This window comes from Ixodes scapularis, unplaced genomic scaffold (genome assembly GCF_016920785.2).
Source record: "Ixodes scapularis isolate PalLabHiFi unplaced genomic scaffold, ASM1692078v2 ptg001158l_1___fragment_3__unscaffolded, whole genome shotgun sequence".
Taxonomy (NCBI): domain Eukaryota; kingdom Metazoa; phylum Arthropoda; class Arachnida; order Ixodida; family Ixodidae; genus Ixodes; species Ixodes scapularis.
The window spans coordinates 2,829,477-2,836,876 of record NW_024610108.1 but is presented as its reverse complement, the minus strand read 5'-3'; the positions used below and the strand labels follow the sequence as shown (position 1 = coordinate 2,836,876).

The 7,400-nt window shown below is 47.0% G+C and overlaps 2 non-coding genes across 2 annotated transcripts; both read right to left on the bottom strand.

Moving 5' to 3' along the window:
* Window positions 1-494: 494 nt before the first annotated feature.
* On the bottom strand, window positions 495-647 carry LOC120847141. The gene has a single exon (XR_005717219.1). It is a non-coding gene; the product is annotated as a 5.8S ribosomal RNA (ribosomal RNA).
* Window positions 648-1,079: 432 nt separating this feature from the next.
* On the bottom strand, window positions 1,080-2,895 carry LOC120847158. Its single transcript, XR_005717235.1, has one exon. It is a non-coding gene; the product is annotated as a small subunit ribosomal RNA (ribosomal RNA).
* Between the last annotated feature and the right edge of the window lie 4,505 nt (window positions 2,896-7,400).

Here is a 7,400-nt window from a genome sequence, read left to right as displayed (position 1 = left end):
AGGTCTTAGACTGACGGAAGGCTACGACGCAAAAAACTTTCCTCCCAGAAGCGTTTTTCTTTTTTTTGTGCAAATCAACGCCACGAGATTTACATTTGCCGACGCCGCGTTTCAACGCGCCAACGCCAACTCCGTCCCACGGTTTTTCCACTCGAACAACATCCACGCCAAAGAAAACAGAATCGATCGAAAAGAAACCGTTTCAAATCTCCGTTTCTAACGCACCGACGTCACAGCGCCGTTCAACGTGCGAAAGATTTTTTTGGTACGCGATTTTCCACAAACGGTATCCATCGAGTTTCGTTTTCCCATGCAGTGTTCGATAAAAACTCGTAGGAGGAGGAGGACTGGTTAAGCGCACGCGTGCAATCGCACCCCTCGTGCATTTGCTCAAAGAAAACGCAACGCAAGAAAGCATAAAACTGCGTGCTGCCCACGATCCGACACAGTCAAAACGAGGTAGAAAACAAATTCTCCTCTCTTGATATATGATCCGACCCTCACACAGACGAAGCCACTGGAAGGCACGAGGCCGCAATGTGCGTTCAAAGAGTAAGTGCTCAGTGTGTCCTGCAATTCACACCAAGTCTCGCAGCTGGCTGCGTTCTTCATCGACCCGAGAACCGAGTGATCCACCGCTTAGAGTCGTGTTTTTGGATTTTTCAATCAGTACGACAAAACACAAGTTGTTTTTTTTTCGCGCCCGGCACATCCCATGCCATCTCGAAAGCGCAAAAAAAAGCTTCTTCTCAAACGCCTCTTCGTTAATCAAAACAAAAGGGCGATCCTCGAGAAGAGACGAAAAAGGGGGCGATGCGCCTTTTGTAACCCGCGGATTGTCCCGGTGCACTTGAAATCTCCTCTCAATCGAGGCAGCAGAGGGCTCCCGCTGGGCGCATCATCGAAAGGAACGGAGGCCACCCAAAGAAAAAGGCACATCCGAACCACAGTTGTTTTTTTTTTTTGTGCCGTCCCGACGGCATCCAAGCTTGGTCGGGATCGGCGCCAGATAAATTCGCACATCGAGTCCATTCCCCGTACAAGAGGAAGAAGACAAAACGATGCCAAATAACATCCGGTAATGATCCTTCCGCAGGTTCACCTACGGAAACCTTGTTACGACTTTTACTTCCTCTAAATGATCAAGTTTGGTCATCTTTCCAACACACCGGCGCAACCGAAAGGCCGCTCCGGGTATCGGTCCGAAGACCTCACTAAATCATTCAATCGGTAGTAGCGACGGGCGGTGTGTACAAAGGGCAGGGACGTAATCAACGCGAGCTTATGACTCGCGCTTACTGGGAATTCCTCGTTCAAGGGGAACAATTGCAAGCCCCTATCCCAATCACGAAGGAGGTTCCACGGGTTACCCAGTCTTTACAGACAGGGATAAAAACACGCTGCTTCCTTCAGTGTAGCGCGCGTGCGGCCCCGGACATCTAAGGGCATCACAGACCTGTTATTGCTCTGTTTCGTGCGGCTAGGAGCCGCTTGTCCCTCTAAGAAGGGTGCAAGGTGCAGAGAACCACGCACCTATTTAATAGGCTAGAGTCTCGTTCGTTATCGGAATTAACCAGACAAATCGCTCCACCAACTAAGAACGGCCATGCACCACCATCCACCGAATCAAGAAAGAGCTCTCAATCTGTCAATCCTCCCAGTGTCCGGGCCGGGTAAGTTTTCCCGTGTTGAGTCAAATTAAGCCGCAGGCTCCACTTCTGGTGGTGCCCTTCCGTCAATTCCTTTAAGTTTCAGCTTTGCAACCATACTTCCCCCGGAACCCAAATACTTTGGTTTCCCGGAAGCTGCCCGCCGAGTCATTTGAGTAACTCAGGCGGATCGCTGGTTGGCATCGTTTATGGTTAGAACTAGGGCGGTATCTGATCGCCTTCGAACCTCTAACTTTCGTTCTTGATCAATGAAAACATTCTTGGCAAATGCTTTCGCAGTAGTTCGTCTTGCGACGGTCCAAGAATTTCACCTCTAGCGCCGCAATACGAATGCCCCCGTCTGTCCCTCTTAATCATTATCCTGTATTCCAAAAACCAACAGAACAGAAACAGGATCTTGTTCTATTATTCCATGCACTGTTATTCAGGCGAATCGCCTGCGTTGAGCACTCTAATTTTTTCAAAGTAAACGCGCCGGCCAAAGCAAGGCACCTGATGAAGGGAACCAAGCCACGACAGGCATGATGTTCAGCACGGGCCGTAACGTGGTGTCCACGCACTTCCCGCCTGTAACTGAGATCCAACTACGAGCTTTTTAACCGCAGCAACTTTAGTATACGCTATTGGAGCTGGAATTACCGCGGCTGCTGGCACCAGACTTGCCCTCCAATGGATCCTCGTTAAAGGATTTAGAGTGTACTCATTTCAATTACGGGGCCTCAAAAGAGTCCCGTATTGTTATTTTTCGTCACTACCTCCCCGTGCCGGGAGTGGGTAATTTGCGCGCCTGCTGCCTTCCTTGGATGTGGTAGCCGTTTCTCAGGCTCCCTCTCCGGAATCGAACCCTGATTCTCCGTTACCCGTAACAACCATGGTAGGCGCATAACCTACCATCGAGAGTTGATAAGGCAGACACTTGAAAGAAACGTCGCCGGCTCGTGGCCGTGCGATCAGCACAAAGTTATCCAGAGTCACCACACAAAACGGACCGAAGCCCGATTGATCTTGGTCTAATAAAAGCACCCGTCGCCCCGAGGGGCTTCGGGCTCACTGCATGTATTAGCTCTAGAATTGCCACAGTTATCCAAGTAGGAAGAAACGATCTAAGGAACCATGACTGATTTAATGAGCCATTCGCGGTTTCGCCTTGTTTCGGCATGTACTTAGACATGCATGGCTTAATCTTTGAGACAAGCATATGACTACTGGCAGGATCAACCAGGTAATCGTTTCGTGGTGGGTCGCCCAAAACCCTACCAACGCGCGGACGCGGGGCCACCGTCAGGCGCCCCTTACGAACTGCAAACACACACAACGCTTAGGAATTACTTCCAAATCCAAGAAGAAATGAAACACGTTCGAGCGCGCAGCCGGAATATCCCCGACCGAGGTCGGTACCGACGCGGCAAGAAGCGCATAAATTTCTTTCTCGTCGTAGCAACAGAAAGTCGTACGCCAAAAAAATCATTGACGACGCCTTCGCAGCGTTGCCGAGCTTTCAGGTCCCGTGAGGACGCGAGGACGCACCCCGGCCTTCGGTCAGAACGCACTCGTCATTTCACACCGTTCGGTTAGCGCGGACGCTCCGAAACACCCTCCTCTCGCATTCGTTTTCAAGACACAGGTGCACCCGAGAACCGACCCCAACGGCAGACGCCAGAGATCGCAGGTACCTTGCTGTAACGACCATGCGGCGGAGGCAGCGGCCGAGACGGCGACGAAAGGCGTCGGCGACGTCGTCAGACGCCGCTCGCACCAATCGAACGCTCGACAGACCCCACCTCCACATAATAGCACCGATAAGTATAAAGAAGATCCTTCAAGAGCATTCTGTACATAGTTTGTGGTTATCAGTTTCGGTGACTGACTGACTGACTTACTGACTTACTGTCTCTCACTCTATTCAGTATCATTTATTTGTCCTTCTTTCTTTCTTATTTTTTTCCCCTCTCTCTCTCCTTATATATATATATGTATGTATGTATGTTTGTGTGTATATATATATATAAATGTTCTTTTTTTCCTCTGTGCCTCCATACGTACATACATCCTACCCCTATAAAAAAAATTATTTCTCGCTTTTTATTAAAAACGTGCTGACCCCTGCTTGTGATTACTTCTTTTCGACTTTCAGTTCATGTTAACATGGTCAACAGAAAGTTTATCGACTTTGTTATTACAAAGTAAACCAATATTTACACGGGGCGTTTCATGCGTTTTGAATTGTGTCAGAGCCGAACAATGAGCGCTATAGTAAGTGATATTGTCACTGCTTTTAATCCGAATGCTCGCGGTATCGCGCGTGTTTACGGCAGGCTTCATAATAGGCAATTTTCCTTCTTTACACTACTCTTCTTTGCTCACTTCATTGTTTCTACCATTGGTTTCGTTTGGAAGGCCCCGCCACTTAGTTTCCGACAAAGTCCTCTCAAGGAACGAAGTGAGAAGCACGGGATTAACAAAAGAAAAAGATGCGTGTTTTCTAGCGGTTACCCGTGTCGCTTTGCGACACGGGCTTTCTGGCGCTTTCAACTGGGCGAGAGCCGAACAATTTACCCTACTGCACTTGCGACGGGCAGCGCTTTCAAACGGAATACTGGAAATCTCGCTTACTTTTCTGGCAAGTTTGATAGGAGACAAATATTATTCTTTTCACGCGAATTGTTCGCTCTATTTCTAATCTCTCTCTTCCGTGTCCTTGGCATGGAACGCCCGCTTCGTCTCCCACAAAGTACTTCCGAGGAATCAAGTGCAAAACACGCGACTTTAAAATGTGCGTGTTTTCTAGCGGTTACCCGTGTCGCGAGGCAACACGGGCTTTCTGGCGCTTTCAACTGGGCGAGAGCCGAACACTGTACACTACTGCACTTGCGACGGGCAGCGCTTTCAAACGGAATACTGGAAATCTCTCTTACTTTTGTGGCAAGTTTGATAGGAGACAAATATTATTCTTTTCACGCGAATTGTTCGCTCTATTTCTAATCTCTCTCTTCCGTGTCCTTGGCATGGAACGCCCGCTTCGTCTCCCACAAAGTACTTCCGAGGAATCAAGTGCAAAACACGCGACTTTAAAATGTGCGTGTTTTCTAGCGGTTACCCGTGTCGCGAGGCGACACGGGCTTTCTGGCGCTTTCAACTGGGCGAGAGCCGAACACTGTACACTACTGCACTTGCGACGGGCAGCGCTTTCAAACGGAATACTGGAAATCTCGCTTACTTTTGTGGCAAGTTTGATAGGAGACAAATATTATTCTTTTCACGCGAATTGTTCGCTCTATTTCTAATCTCTCTCTTCCGTGTCCTTGGCATGGAACGCCCGCTTCGTCTCCCACAAAGTACTTCCGAGGAATCAAGTGCAAAACATGCGACTTTAAAATGTGCGTGTTTTCTAGCGGTTACCCGTGTCGCGAGGCGACACGGGCTTTCTGGCGCTTTCAACTGGGCGAGAGCCGAACACTGTACACTACTGCACTTGCGACGGGCAGCGCTTTCAAACGGAATACTGGAAATCTCGCTTACTTTTGTGGCAAGTTCGATAGGAGACAAATATTATTCTTTTCACGCGAATTGTTCGCTCTATTTCTAATCTCTCTTCCGTGTCCTTGGCATGGAACGCCCGCTTCGTCTCCCACAAAGTACTTCCGAGGAATCAAGTGCAAATCACGCGACTTTAAAATGTGCGTGTTTTCTAGCGGTTACCCGTGTCGCGAGGCGACACGGGCTTTCTGGCGCTTTCAACTGGGCGAGAGCCGAACACTGTACACTACTGCACTTGCCATGGACAACGCTTTCAAACGGAATACTGGAGATGTCGCGTGCTTTACTGCCAAGCTCAATAAGAGACGAATTTCTTTCTTTTCACGGGAATTATTTCCTCTATTTCTAATCTCGCTCTTTCGTTTCATTGGGAAGGAACGCGCGCTTAGTTAGCCGCAAAGCAGTCTGAATTAATCACGTCCAAAGTACAGAATTTTACAATATATAGTGTTTTTACCGGTTGACCGCGTCAGAAAGCGTACCTTTCCGACGAGGTCTGTGTCGCTTTGACGTGAGCGGGAGCAACGCGATTTGGGCTAGTGCACGCGAGATTGGCAGCGCTTCCAATTCCAGTACTGTAGATATTGCGTGCATTTTTTACACGCTTGAGGATGTGGGATTTTCTTTCTCGTGACGTGACCCGTTTGTCAAATTGTGTCTCGCTTTTTGGTATCGTTTAAGAAGCCCGTCCGCTTACAATCCTAAAAAAGAAAAAAAAAAAGAAATTAGTAAAGAAAGACGCCCATACTTTTTTGTTGCTCTTTCTTTTATTATCTGCGCAGGATTTTAATTTGTGTAAGTTTTGTTTACCGTCCCGACTACGTAGGCGTTCGTACATGCCCGTCCTCGCGCCTCGAATTGTGTGCGAGCGAAATCAATCTCCCCAAGCTAGCTTCAGAAATTGCTCGAAAATCGAACGTGAGGAAAGCCAGAGATACGTGGTTTTCACAGGTCGTGCAAGATTAATCCATAAAGTGCGATATTGGTATATATATATATATATATATATATATATATATATATACATACATACATACACATACATGATTTCTGCGACAAATAGGAAGACAAAAAGACCATGTTCAAGCATAATATAGGAACATTGACACTTTGCACACACAAGGGAGGTCAAATGGCAGGTTTTTCTTCCTTGTGCAGGAAACTTTATTGCAATGTCAGAAGGGAAGTTCCACTCTAGAATTGTGCGCTCAATAAAGGAGGAAAGGCAATGCACTTGAAAACCTTCACAGTTCAAGTAAGAAAACATTTCGAAACGACAGTTTGTTTTCTTGCAGGGAGGAGAAGAGGGGAGAGAGGGAGGGAGGGAGGGAGGGAGGGAGGGAGGGAGGGAGGGAGGGAAGGAAGGAAGGAAGGAAGGGGGGGGGGGTGCCATGCACGGTGAAGACCGGAGTGTCGAACCGAAAACCGAAGCGAACGAAAAACCGGAACCGAGGAGTTAGTTTCAGCCGAACCGAAACTGACCCGCCAACTTGGAACAGTACGGAAGAAAATATAACTGTCTATTAGTCTGACGATGAATAGAAGTACAAGGGTGTACGGCAGGGATAGCTGAAAAAAAGGCTCTATGGACTTGGAGCGGCAGCCCAAATTCGATGACGACGAAAAGAAAGCACACAGTTTCGGAAAACAGGCGGTAAGAAAGCGACAAATTAAGTAGCCGTCATGTCGAGTTAATTGCTTAGCTCTATTTAAAATGAAGGAAAAAAAAAGTAGCACAATTGATGCTTACTTGCTAAATTGAATCAACCATTATCTTGTAAAGAAAAAAAACCTCAAATGCCAATCACCTGTATTTTAGGCGACCCAACAGACTGATAACTTTTAAATTCAGGCTAAAATATAACACACAAAAAAAACAAAAAAAACAAGGAAAGACAGATATGTATGTAGCTTGTCATTTACTGCTCCATCAAATTTAAATAAAGCAATTTATTTCTCGGCACCTGAAAATAAGCGAACCCTACGAATGAATGGAAAGATACCCGTTTGCACTCTTGAAATAGTGCCTATTACGAAAAGAAGCACCAGGTAAATATAATATCACTTTAGCTTCTTCTTTTTCTTGTTAATACGGTACGCTGTTGGTTCATCTTAGTAAAATATATAAAATAGCGCAAAAAAGACGAGGACAAGGAGTATACAGGACAGGCACTCACTTTCAACTAGTTTTAT